The sequence below is a fragment of the Chiloscyllium plagiosum genome, chromosome 24 (assembly GCF_004010195.1).
Source record: "Chiloscyllium plagiosum isolate BGI_BamShark_2017 chromosome 24, ASM401019v2, whole genome shotgun sequence".
Classification (NCBI taxonomy): Eukaryota; Metazoa; Chordata; class Chondrichthyes; order Orectolobiformes; family Hemiscylliidae; genus Chiloscyllium; species Chiloscyllium plagiosum.
Window position 1 is genome coordinate 14,286,945 of NC_057733.1, and position 13,696 is coordinate 14,300,640.

The following is a 13,696-nucleotide window of genomic DNA, read 5'->3' on the forward strand; positions in this document are numbered from 1 at the left end:
TCACCAGGGCCGTGTACAGCTGCAGAAGCACCTCTTTGCTTCTATACTCAATTCCTCTTGTTATGAAGGCCAGCATGCTATTATCCTTCTTCACTACCTGCTGTACCTGCATGCTTGCCTTCATTGACTGGTGTACAAGAACACCCAGATCTCTCTGTACTGCCCCTTTACATAAATTGATTCCATTGAGGTAGTAGTCTGCCTTCCTGTTCTTGCTACCAAAGTGGATAACCATACATTTATCCACATTAAACTGCATCTGCCATGCATCTGCCCACTCACCTAACTTGTCCAGGTCACCCTGTAATCTCCTAACATCCTCATCACATTTTACCCTGCCACCCAGCTTTGTATCATCAGCAAATTTGTTAATGTTATTGCTGATACCATCTTCTATATCATTAACATATATTGTTAAAAAGCTGCGGTGGAGGAAGCAGTAGAACGGGGAGGGTTTGCAGCAGGACAGCCTGTCAGTCAGTCTGAGGTTGATGTGAAGTCCACAGAGCCAGGAACTTCACAGAAACAGCCACTGAAATTCCTGGTGAGTATTACCATGGCTAGCCAGTGATGAAAACAGAGGGCTCCAGCTACACAAGAGGCAGCCACTGGGGGAAGTACAACATTTTAACATCATCCATCTCTCTCAAAAGGTCAACTGGAAGGTGAGGTAACAGCTACAGCAGTGGAACTGCACGAGACTTCAGAGAAGGTACAATCATCTGAAAAGTACAGGTACATCAACCTTCATCAGTGCACACTCTCTTATATTGATTAGCACTTGTGAGCAGTTGGGTAAACGGTGGTTGATTATAGTACTGTGCACCATCGACAGAGACAAGTGACATCTGCAGCCACTCCCTGGCAGTGGCCTAGGGAGTGCCTATCAAGGCTCAGTCTTCCACACGTGGTGAGCTTGAGGTACCATTGTCACTGGCTTGTGCGTGTATATCCTCTTCTATTGTAAGAGTGGACACCCCGAGAGCTGCAATCAGCATATTGGCCAGTGGAGGTAGCAGGAGCGCACTGGCTTGACCCATACATGGGTCTGTGGAGTGATACATGAAAGAAGGACATCTCACCCAAGTGATCAACCATTTCAGGGAAGCAAGGAAGGACAGATGAGTCTCCAGAGTGGAGAAGAGTTACTGGCTGAACCACCTGACTGCTACTCTCAGGGTAAACCCGGTATTGACAGTTGTTCCTCAGCCCCTTTGACAATGATGTCAATGTTGTCTGAATTTGCAAATGACAGAGACAGTTCCTACATGGATGCAGGAGCTCCTAGTCCCAGTGCGCTGGCACCTTCCAGGTCTCTGGGACCCAGTGGACATCCACCATGGTCATCTAAGCACCACAGCAAAGAGCAAGAAACCAGTCTCCACTTCAGCCACATGTGCCAGGGGAGCAGCATAATCATTCACGTAATACTACTTAGAGTCACTTGCGTTCCAGTGGTTAATAATTTTCTGCAGCATGTTCAGATGGCAGGCTTTATTTTGCATTAGATAATATATCACATGTTCATTTCTGCACTTGTGGGCTGTGGCTGGATAGCACCTTCTACAGAAGGAGGTAAGGAATGGGTCTGCATTACATGTAGAGAGTGGCGAACGTATGCCTTAGTCAATTGTCATGACAGGCCCAGAAAGCTGGTATGGGCATTAAGGAAAGACTACTCTAAAATTAAATTGTTCACAAGTGTTTAAGAGGTGCTCAGGAGAGACATGTCTGTATGACTGTTTTGTGTGTCTCCCTGGGCTGCACGTCAATGTCCAGTGATAGAAGTCTCTCGAGTGCATTGCCATGGCCTGCCTGGTCTCAGGCCTGCTTCAGACCTTCCTTGAAGGAAGAGGAAAAGGCAACACAAGGTAGTACACATTCTCTAAAGTACTATCCTCAAATGTGTCAGATTGTACAAAGAATAATATGCCAGAACAACACAGCGGACCCTAATAGAGCATATTGCAGGTGTTACGATCTCAGATGAAGACACTAATTTTAAGTCTCTGAATCAGTTTTATTTTCCTTTATTTTATGATCCCAACTACTTACGAAGAGAATAAAGTAACAAGATTCCACAATTTTGAACAAACAAAATAAACTTTACTAAACAAAGTTTGAAGAGTAAAGCAATCCTCAGTATATACAATCTATACTTTAACATCAAGAATTAAGATGAGTTAAATATGACTGAACTGGCAAACTGTGGTCAAACCCACAGACTATATTGTAAATGGTCAATATGAACAAGGCAGATCTCATCCACATAGCAGTCACACTGTGGGTCAACAAATCTTATGCAAGAAATTAAGATTGTTCACTTCACAGATGGCTTTGGAAAAATCCGCAAAAGCCTCCTTGACTTGGACTGCTCAACTACTGCTCACATCACAGCAGTTCAGTGCCCTGCTGAAACTGCATTCCATTGGAATCCAAAGGCTTCAATCTAGCACCTATTCATGAGCAGAATTGCAACACTTTCACAGACACTTAGCTTCATTAGGTTAGCACTGCTCCTGGTTTCCTCTCAGTTTCAATAGTTCTCAGGATGGACAAAGCATATAATGCTTGTGGGCTTCCTTGACCCCACCCTCAGCTACAATGGCCTAGTAATGATACCCAAAGGCCTCTCCTGCCTTAACTACCTGGAGTCTGGTAACAGCAGCACTCTCCCAGCTTCTAGCTGCATCTAACCTCTCTCCCAGTAAGCAGGTAGATAGCTTGAAACCTGAGAGTGTTTTTTGAACTCTGTCCATCCCCATGACTATGTAGCCTACTACAGGATCCTTAACCTGACTTTTAGGGATTACCGAATACTTCTAATGTAATTTACCTTTAAATCCCATCTCCTGCGAAGTAAGTTCATCTGCATTTTTTGTAATTTTACCTCATTTATTCTGATTCTATTGAACAAACATGCATAACCTTCTGAAATATCATTTGCTTTCGGTGTACTGGCAATCACTAAAACCCAGCAATTTAATTACCTCACTTTCCTTGCTGTTAATCTCTGACCAACATGACCTCCACCTTTCAAGTACACTAGATTTCAATATGTTTCAATTGCATTTATCCCGTTTTCTGCTGTTAAACTTTAATTCATAAAATTAAAAATCTATAATAAAATATAGTAACCAGAAACTAGATATTAACAATGTAGTGCTCTCTAGATTACTCCATCCTCTGAGCCTCATTTTCAGAAGGGCTATGACCTGTTCAGTAGTTGCCCTTTGCCCCAGGTGCCCTCTGCCTCTGTGTTAGGATTCCACTTAAGGGTAGGAAGCCATGTCTTCAGCGTATAGCCCTAGACATCAAGTACCCACCCATAAAGGTGCTCAGACCTGTAAATCGAAAGTATCAGAGATTACCATAGGATGATTAATACATGGCAACTTCCAGGGGACCTTGCACAAGGTCATTTTGCAGCCTTTTGGAGTATATCAATTGTATGCTCAATAAATGAAAACCCCTTCCTGTTGATATTGGCTTACCTCTGCTCTGTGGCTGCCTTGATGGCCATTTACATACAGTTGAGAGTGTGCCACTGAGAAAGCACAGCAGGTCAGGCAGCATCCGAGGAGCAGGGGAATCAATGTTTCATTTAGGGCTTATGCCCAAAATGTCGATTCTCCTGCTCCTCGGATGCTGCCTGACCTCCTGTGCTTTTCCAGCGCCATACTCTCGACTCTGATTTCCAGCATCTCATTCCTCACTTTCTCCTAGGCCATTTACATAGAGCCAAATACCCCCTGAAACTCAGAAAATCCAGCAATGGTCATAAGTCCTAGTGTTTTTGCAGCCCTCCTGGCCTGATCCATAGGGTCACAGTGTCATTCAGCACAGAAACAGACCCATCGGTCCAATTCAACCATGGCGATCAGGTTTCCCAAACTGAATTAGAGTCATTTGCCTGCATTTGGCCCATACCCCTCTAAATCTTGCCTGTTCATGCACCTATCTAAATGTCTTTCAAATATTGTAATTGCAATTCGAGGGCGGCACGGTGGCACAGTGGTTAGTACTGCTGCCTCACAGCGCCTGAGACCCGGGTTTATTTCCCGACTCAGGCGACTGACTGTGTGGAGTTTGCACGTTCTCCCCGTGTCTGCGTGGGTTTCCTCCAGGTGCTCCGGTTTCCTCCCACAGTCCAAAGATGTGTAGGTTAGGTAAATTGGCCATGCTAAATTTCCCGTAGTGTTAGGTAAGGGGTAAATGTAGGGGTATGGGTGGGTTGCGCTTCGGCGGGGCGGTGTGGACTTGTTGGGCTGAAGGGCCTGTTTTCACACTGTAATGTAATCTAATATAATCTAATGTAATCTAATCTAATATACCCAGCTCATTCAATACACGCTCCACCCTCCGTGTGAAAAGTTGCCCCTTAGGTCCATTCTAAATTTTTCACCACTCATCTTTAACCTAGGTCCTACATTTGGACTGTCCTACCCTGGCGAAATGACCTTGGCTATTCACCTTGTCCAAGCCCCTCATGATTTTATAAACCTGTGATAAAAGGTCACCCCTCAGCCTCTGACACTCCAGTGAGAAAAAGCCCCAGCCTATCCAGCCTCTCCTTATAACTCAAACCCACCAGTCTCAATAACATACTTGTAAAGCTTTTCTGCACACTTTCCCGTTTAATAACATTCTTCCTATATAGGGCAAACAGAAAATGGATGTGTTGCTCCACTCACTAGTACAAGTCACCCATGATAAACATGTTGCAGAAATAGGTCCCTAAATGTGAGATTCTGCTACTGGCTCCACGGGATCACTGAAATGACCCTGACAGTTTGTGACCCTCACCATTGTAGCCACCCCATTGGCCACCCTATCTCAGTCACCTCAGATTGTCCTCCAGCATTGCACACAGATCTGACACCATCTCTCTGGGCAGTTGCAATTTCCCTGGCAACTGATGCTCTGACTTCTCTACGGAGCTGTGCCTTTTAGCTGGCAGTGGCCCCTTCTGCAAATATGAACCCTCTACACCCTCTTCACCCATATGACCCTTCACCAATTCCTCTGCACATTGGAGTACTCTGCCTCCAGTCTTCTCCTCATTGGAGGAGTCAACATTTTGGTGCGTGTGACCTATTGCTAATTGAAATTATTTGAGCGATTCTTCCAAGCAACAGCCTCTGGACCTGGAATGCTGACCCTGCTTTCTCCCCACAGATACTGCCAGACCTACTGAGTCTCTCCATGCATCTCCTTTGCAGCGTCTACAACCTATCACTCCTCTGGCCAACATATTCCAGCCTCTCTGAATTGAAAGGCAGCAGTACTTTCTGGCTTCCATCCCCAGTCACCGCATACCTATAATGGTAATGTTTGCCTCTTTACAGCCACCAAGCTTCTGAGATTCCATACATCGAGAGATCCAGAGTATAACTTGAAGGAAGACCTCAAAATCACAGACAGCTGACTTTTTAACAAGCTTAACTGCCAGCCTGCTTATCAAATGCATCTCTGAGAAACTACCTTGCACTGTCAAATGAGGGCACTATCTGAAAGGGACAGGGAGGGATTCACTGGATAGCAGAGTGGGAAGCTTTTTAATTTTCCCCTCGCTAAACCAAGGGTTCAGGAGTTATCACCTCTTGTCTGATATCAGCTGGTGGGCGGCTAGTGCAGTTGGCTGGATGGCTGGTTTGTGATGCAGAATGGAGCCAACTGCGCAAGTTCAATTCTCTCACTGACTGAGATTACCATGAAGATCCCCCTTTCTCAACCTATCCCCTCACCTGTGGCATGATGACCCTCAGGTTAAACGACCACCAGCTGTCTCTCTAACATGAGAGCAGCCCGATTGTCTTCTGGTACGAGTGACTTTACAATTACACATTCAGAGCAGGTTGATTAAAATCAGTACAAATGCTTCAAACATAATTGAGAAACATGCCTTGCCTTTGCTTATTCTTATCAGATGGTTTATTGGTGCTTAATATTTTAACTTGATATTTTGCAGTTACAATTATTTGCTTCAAATAAAATGCAAAGCATGTCTTTTCAGTCATAACTATTTTCTCCATGCCCTGGTATCTTGGTAAACATTATCACATAAGAAACAGGAGTAGTCATCATTGCAGCCCTCAAGCCTGCCTCAAAATGATCGCAGCTAATCTGATTGTAGCCTAACCTATTAGGTATTCTGAAGAAGGGTCACTGGACCTGGAAGGCTGACTCTGCTTTCTCTCCACAGATGCTGCCAAACCTACTGAGTCTCTCCAGTGATTTGTGCTTTTGTTACACCCTCCTACCTGCTCACATAAACCTTGACTTACGTATATATCATACATCTCATGCAGTTCAAATGGCTCACCCTCTACGTATCACATGGCAAGGGAATTCCAAAGATTAAACTATCTGCTGAGAGAAAACACTCCTCATCTTAGTAAATAGAATTTTTAAAAAATTGTTTGTTCACAGGACGTGGACATCTCTGGCTCAGCCAGCATTTATTGCCCAAACCTAGTTGTCCAGAAGGCAGTTAAAATTCAAGCACATTGTTGTGTGTCTGGAGTCACAGGTAGACTAGACCACATAAGGATTGCAGATTTCCTTCCCTAAAGGATGTTAGTGATGGGTTTTTCCAACAATTGACAATGGATTCTTGGTAACTATTAGACTTTTAATTCCAGACTCTTATTGAAATCAAATTCCATCTTCTGGGTCCCTAAATATTCTCTGAGTTTTTGGATGAATAGATTCATCCCCACCCCCATCCACCTATTGTACTCTGTGCTACCTTCTCCCCACCCTCACCCCCTCCCTTTTATCTCTCCACCCTGGAGGCTCCCTGCCTTCAGTCCTGATGAAGGCCTTTGCCCGAAACGTCGATTTTCCTGCTCCTCAGATGCTGCCTGACCTGCTGTGCTTTTCCAGCACCTCTCTAATCTAGACACCTGATTTCCAGCATCTGCAGTCCTCACTTTTGCCTGTTTGGATTAACAGTCTAGTGATAATACAATTAGGCCTTTGCCTCCCCTCTGAAACTGTGCCCTTTTTATAAATTCCCTCATTTGGGGAACTGTCTATCCTGTCAAGCACCCTCAGAATCCAACATGTTTCAATAAGATCAACCTCATTCATCTAAATTTTAATGACCAAATCCCACCTGATTACCTATAACTCTGAAAACAACTGCTTCATTCTAGGAGTCGACTAAATGAAACCTCTCCAATAGAAGTACCTCCCTCCTTCAACAAAAAGACCAAAACTATACTCCGTGCGGCCTCACCAATGCCCCCTCAACTTTAGCAAGAATTCCCTACCTTTACTCCATCCCATTTTAATGCAAATAAAGTCCTCATTTTTCTAAACAATAAATTGCTCTCCCTGTATTGACTTTAGTATTCCTTAAAGAAAAACACCCAGATCTCTCTGAACTTCAACATTCTGCAGTCTCTCCTCATTCGAATAATATTCTGCTTCTCTATTCCCGCCAAAGAAGATACCATCTGACAAACGTTTGCCCATTTGTTTAACCTAGCTCTATCCCTTTGCAGACTCTGCATTGTCTTCACAACTTGATTTCCTTTGTGTTATCAGTGACTTTGGCTCCAATACACTCTGCCCCTTCGATCAAGTCAGAAATCCAGATTGTAAATTGTCGGTGCCCCAACACTGGTCTGCCACACCCCACGGATTAGTTTGCCAACCTGAAAATGACATATTTATTCTGACTGTTTCCCATTAGCTACTTATATGTTAACCGTATTCCTTCAGAAGGGAAAAGAAGCAGTAGCATTTGAATGTGATGGTACTGGTCCAATCTAGTCTTCAAACTTTAAAATGAAAGTCCAGTTTGAAGTATCACCATTCCCAGGTTTTACAGGTTTTCCTTCACAATGTGCCATGAGGTAGTTGTCAAACTGTTTGCTACTCCCTTCCGGTCATTTGGCCCCAATGTCATATTCTTTTCGCCACTTCTCAATTTACTTCATCTTCCTCCCTACTCTTTTCAAAGTTCATCATGCTCTCCTGGACAACTGGCTTTGATCTTTCATTTAGGTAATCCTAAAGTTTTTATTTTCCAAAAATGCTTTAGCGAATTGGGGCGGTACAGTGGCTCAGTGGTTAGCACTGCTGCTCGGGACCCACATTCAATTCCAGTCTCAGGCGACTGTCTGAGTGGAGTTTGCACATTTTCCCCGTGTCTGTGCGTATCCCCTCCGGGTGCTCTGGTTTCCTCCCGCAATCGAAAGATGTGCAGATTAGATGAATTGACTATGCTAAACTGCCCATAGTGTTCAGGGATCCCTAGGATAATAGGGTCAGAGGAATCGGTCTGGCTGGATTACTGTTTGGAGGGCCTGTTTCCACACTGTAGGGATACTATGAGAATTATAGAGTGAGTAACTACTCCAAACAGGATTAAGAGAAGTATTAATTGAATTGACTACACCAGAGATCGTTTGAAAATCCTTGATAACCTTTCAGTTAGGAAATGGGGAAGTTTCCAGAGCTGACAATCCTCAGTTCTTCCTGAAAACAGGAATGTATGGTGCCAGATGTGGATAGGTTGAACTTGGAAGTCCCATGGTCAAATTGATTGACAACATTTACTTGTTAATAATGTGGGATATAGGTGAATTAATGTTATTTCTGCAATTATAAGTTCTGATACCGAGTAAATGAATTCACATTAGTTTGGGATTGTTTCGGACGAGAGCTGACTTCGCAAGAATGAGGAAATATATAATCCGTTACAAAATGGTATGTTAGCATGAGACGTGATTATAAAACAATGGTAGAAATACAGGCACTAGATAAAATGCTGTGAAAAGAGGCCTTTATAAACATCTGTTTCCCACTTGTACAGAGACACAGGAACAAACCCCAATTAAAAGGGCTTAGTGATAAGATGCTGTGAGGGGCAGCGCAGATGGAGGGAGCAGATAATGGTAAGCAAAGGATGGGATGACGTCAAACAACTTTATGGGAGGCAGAGATAGACATTTGTCACTGACAAGGCGGGATAAACAGAAGTTGTGGGATCAGTCTTAAGGAAATGAATGACGTACGCGGAGGATGGGGGCAAACAATGGAATAAGGAAAACATATGGGAATTCAAACTGTATAAATTTTGAGAGTTTGTTGGATTTGGTGTGCATTTGTCATTGCCTTACCTGGCATTAGACATGGCACCTACTTGCAAGTGTACAAATAAACGACACTGTTTCAGATTTTTGGTCTCGGACTGAAATTATTAAAGTGAGTGAGCTTTTGTTTCTCACAATAATAATCACCTTGGCAATGATTTGGGTAGGTGACTGCCACTTGAGTCTTATAAAGTAAAAACCCTCAGGAAGGTAGAGAAGGAGAGAAGAATAAGCTAAATGCATTAGCCTTAACTTCAACACTGAATATAATTTTCTAGTAAATGCTGATCTTCAGTATTTTAAAAACATCTGAGTATGTAGGGAATTTCCTTCTCAATTATGGCACCTCCTACATCAATGGGAAGTTCCCTTTCCATACACACAAATGAAGGAAGAGCAGAAGTCAGCCATTTGTCCCCTCAAGCTTGCTCCACCATCATGGCTGAACTGGCCTGTATTTCAAATCCCACATTTCCACCTGGAAAGGTGACTCTTGTCAGAGGGACGCTTTGGTGGGTTAACGTTTCTTGTGCTTAGACACATTTTTAACCTATTCAGGCTAGTTTTTTTTAAACACAAGAAGGAGCCGTGAGGAGGATCCAGACAGGAAAGTGGAGGCGACACACCAACCAGATCAGCCAAGATGTAATCTTTTGTTTTAAATCAGTCTGTTCAAATATGTAATGGCATCTGGGCAGTTGGGATGCCTGGCCCAAAGATAGGGACATGAGCAACGCACAAATCCCCTGCAACCAACCTGCTTGGGTTGCACTCATCTTCCTTGGCCCCACGTCCAAACGTCAGAGTTGAACCCAGAGCTTCTAGCCTGGAGGTAAGGTCCCCATCACTACACCACAACTACTGCCCAACCATAATATTATAGAGTCTCTGCCAAATGGCCTAAACCAGTTCCTCAGTCCCACGTTCCAACAGTGTAGTTTCTGGAGCTGTCAACAATCCCATTAACAGTGCACATTTTACTCAAAAGATAAATGTTTTATTAGAACGATATGAGGAGAAAAGGTTTTTTAAAAAACCACAGAAAACAGTTGACTCTTTCAAAAATTTCATTTCAGTCATTGAGGTGATACAGAGAGATAAGCATATACCCAACATCTCTTTTCTTCCACCTGCCCTGACCAACTCCCTATGTTTGGAAAATTAAATGAAAATAGTTCTGACAGCTAACACGGAATAGCGAAAGAGTGAATGCAATTTATTACACCCCTGTCTACAGAAATACTGCAATTAAATTGAGCAAACATAAATTTGAATGTTCAGTGTTCACTGCCCCACCTATTGTAAACCAGCAGTTATTACATGAGTTTAATCCAGCAGGTACCAGAGACTTCCTGCTATTGAGAGAAATACACAACTACTGTACTCCAAAGACCAGGAAAAACACTTCAACCCAGAGTGAGGGGGGTGGCAGGGGAAGCAAACATAAAGTTTAAAAACTACCTCTGCGTCCTGACGCTGAGTGTGGAGGTCGCAGTTTCTTGCAGACTATGCAAAGTGCTGCAGAGGAATGACTTCCTTCCCCGTGTAACTATTTGTTTCTCTCTCACACATTTTGGAGCAAGAGACTTGACAACTGCAAATGAGCGACAGGGAGACTGGAACTTGCGGCGGACAAGCTCCTGGTTATAGCAGGCAATGGGTGCTGGCGGAAAGAGCCGAACATGCTTAAGAGCGGAAAGTGCCGAAGTCACTTTGAAGCTCAGTGTGTTCTGTTGGAGCGAGCCCAACTTTGAAAACTGCTTCTCTAAGGACAGAGGCAGACCAGGACATGTTGCTGACGGAAACCGTCGAATAAATTCAGATCTTTATCTCTTCCAGCTTTTATTTTAAAATTGGCCAAGATCAAACTATTGTTGTAAAAACCGAAAGAAAAGGTACAATTGGCTAAAACAAAACTTTTCAAATTTGTCATAAGACTTGACAGCCCCATGAAAATTGATGTTCAGTTTGCAATGTTGAAAATATGAAGCACACAGTATCGATTAGTCAATTGATGTGAAAAGTTCACGTTACAATTTGGGAGGAGGAAAATTGGAGCAGGGCAGGCCCATTTTCGAGAAGATGCAAAAGTAAACAGTACTTTCTTCCAACAGGATAAAGCTGATTGCTATCATGTATGCACTTCTCTCTCTGTGGACAGCAAGAGATCAATCGGTGCATCAATACACTACACTGCCAAATTGTGGGGGAAGGCTGCAGTTTGTGGGCATGTCAGTTTTATTATTGCTAAAATATAGAGGTTCATACCCTTCGGAAAATGGATGTTGACATGACTTCAGCCCTGATAAGGGTTAAACTTGCGAGAACTCCCCATTGTGAAGTGCATGAAGGGTTAGAACGAGGCAATGAACAATATGCACTTCCATCATAGAGATATGCTACCTTATACAACAATGTCAACAAGTTTCAAATTTATGTTACAGTAGCTTGAAATGAACTCCAATTCACTAATTCATATAATTGCTCATAGAGAAATAAATAATGTGCTTTAATTTTAGTGATATTTAACCAGTTATTGAACATTTGCTCACTTCATATTTGGGTCAGGCAGAAACTCTGCTTTGAGTCAGGGACAGCTTTGACTGAGTGACCGAATTTGCTGCCCTCAACTTCTTTGATTCACCATGAACTTCCAGCCTACTTGGTGGTTTCGCTGTCCAGGTTTCTGCATAATAGTTTGTTCAGGCTGCTGTAAATGTTTACTATTTATTTAAAATGTTTTATTTACTCCTTCCAAAAATTGTATCACTGATTACTCACTCTGATGTTTTACTCTAAGCATTGTGGTTTGTTTTAAAACAGAAGAAGCATGATTTTGCTTATAGCTGATGTCACGCAATTGTTTTTTTTTCATTCCAACTCACAAAACAAATAAACATCAGAATCAGGAGGTTTCTGAAATTTGAATTGATTGGAACTATTTTTTGTATAAATGTTTTATTAAACATTCACTAATTCCTAAAAGAAACTAGTAATAAATATGTCTTTTCAAAGAGAAGGTAGATCCACCCCATTACATTGCTCAGGGTAAATCAGTTAGTGTATGGTTTTGTCGAGTCAGTTGGATGCTGTCATGAGACATAAAATGGTTATACGATCTTCATCTGTTTAATGGGACATGCCCTTCAAAACTGCAAATTTAAAGTTATGCATAACTGCGCGTACTCAGAGTTTGATGAGGAATTTTGCATTTTCAGCCCATGTTACATCCCCTTTTTGGAAATACCAGCCTGAACTCAGCCAGATTTTCTTTCTCTTTCAAGAAAACTTGCTTTGCCATCACAAATAACAAATATCATCAAAATGATTCTATAGGTGAGAATTTAGTTATTGGGTGACCATCTTTATAATCTCACACTGCATATGATAATGTTAAAACAAAGTACTATCTGAAGAAGATGCTTACCCATCTCTCAACAGCCAAATTTTCCCTCTAAGCCTTTTTGCCTCGATCGACAAGCTAATATCAAAGAAGGAGAAACCCCAAAGGACAAAACAGACACAATGGATCACATTGCACATTTTAGTCAGTGTTCTGAAACAAGAGAAATACTATTGTTTCCAACTATTTCATGAAAACTTGGTGAAACCCTAACCTCTCGTGAGTGCCAAGAAATACAGAAACATTAAAACTATCCAAATAATTTTATCATACAGGTTCTTTTCTAGGTCCAAGGCTGACCACTTTAATCCATCAAGATAATGGACTGCAATTCTTCTTCATATGATGCATTGCTTAAGATTAAAGCTCTCCCCACTCCACACATCTGTTATGCAGCTCTGGGGATGCACTTTAAAACATGAACTTTTTTGTAAATATTCCCTCTCCTGCAGTCTCCTCAAATTGCACTTTTGTTTCAAACAGAACCAGTAAGAACTTTCATGAGGGCAGTTGACCAGCTTTTTAAAATCTCATTGGAAATATGGCATCTCCAACAGTGCAGAGCTCCCTTGGTATTCAAATAAAATTCTAGCCTTGGTTTAATTCTCAAGTCTATAAAGTGGGATTAAACATTCATCTGTCTGACTCAGAGTAAAGGAAGTTACCATTGAGCCAAGGCTGACATCTGTCACTCATCACTTTTGGAAGAAGACCAAATCCCCTCATGATCTGAAATCTATGCTTTCCATTGCATAACATGAGCATGACACAATTAACCTTATCAAAGTACATTTCTAAATGGAATTCAGGTAGACATCAACTTCTTTTCAGTGTTAGTAATCACAGAAAATATCCCATGTTATGATCCCAGTTGATGTTAAGACCAGAAAAGTCAGATCGCAGAATAAAAGCTGACTTAATTGACCTTTCAAAAAAAAGTGGTGGTTTTTCAATGGAACATAAAAACAAAAGGATGCTAATTTGATTTGAACAATACAATAGCTGTAGTACACAAGAGAAATTGAAAAAAAAAGCTATGTAAATGTTACAGTTTGAAAGATTCAAAACATAGCAAAACAAAATCCTATTTATGCCCCAATACCATCACTTCACAATTACTCAGAAAACAGAGAAACTTTCATTCCCCACCCAAAGCTCTAGGTTTGACTTAACAGCTTTACTTTTC

At 42.0% G+C, this 13,696-nt stretch overlaps 1 protein-coding gene across 7 annotated transcripts in view; it reads right to left on the reverse strand.

Annotated features, from left to right (window-relative positions):
* LOC122562032 (myocardin-like) overlaps positions 1–11,416 on the reverse strand; it is a 662,438-nt gene extending 651,022 nt beyond the window's left edge. For all 7 annotated transcript variants that reach the window (XM_043714469.1, XM_043714471.1, XM_043714465.1 and 4 more), the window contains exon 1: positions 10,569–11,416. The gene's annotated coding sequence lies outside the window, so the exon portion shown is untranslated. The remainder of the gene's footprint in view (positions 1–10,568) is intronic.
* Between the last annotated feature and the right edge of the window lie 2,280 nt (positions 11,417–13,696).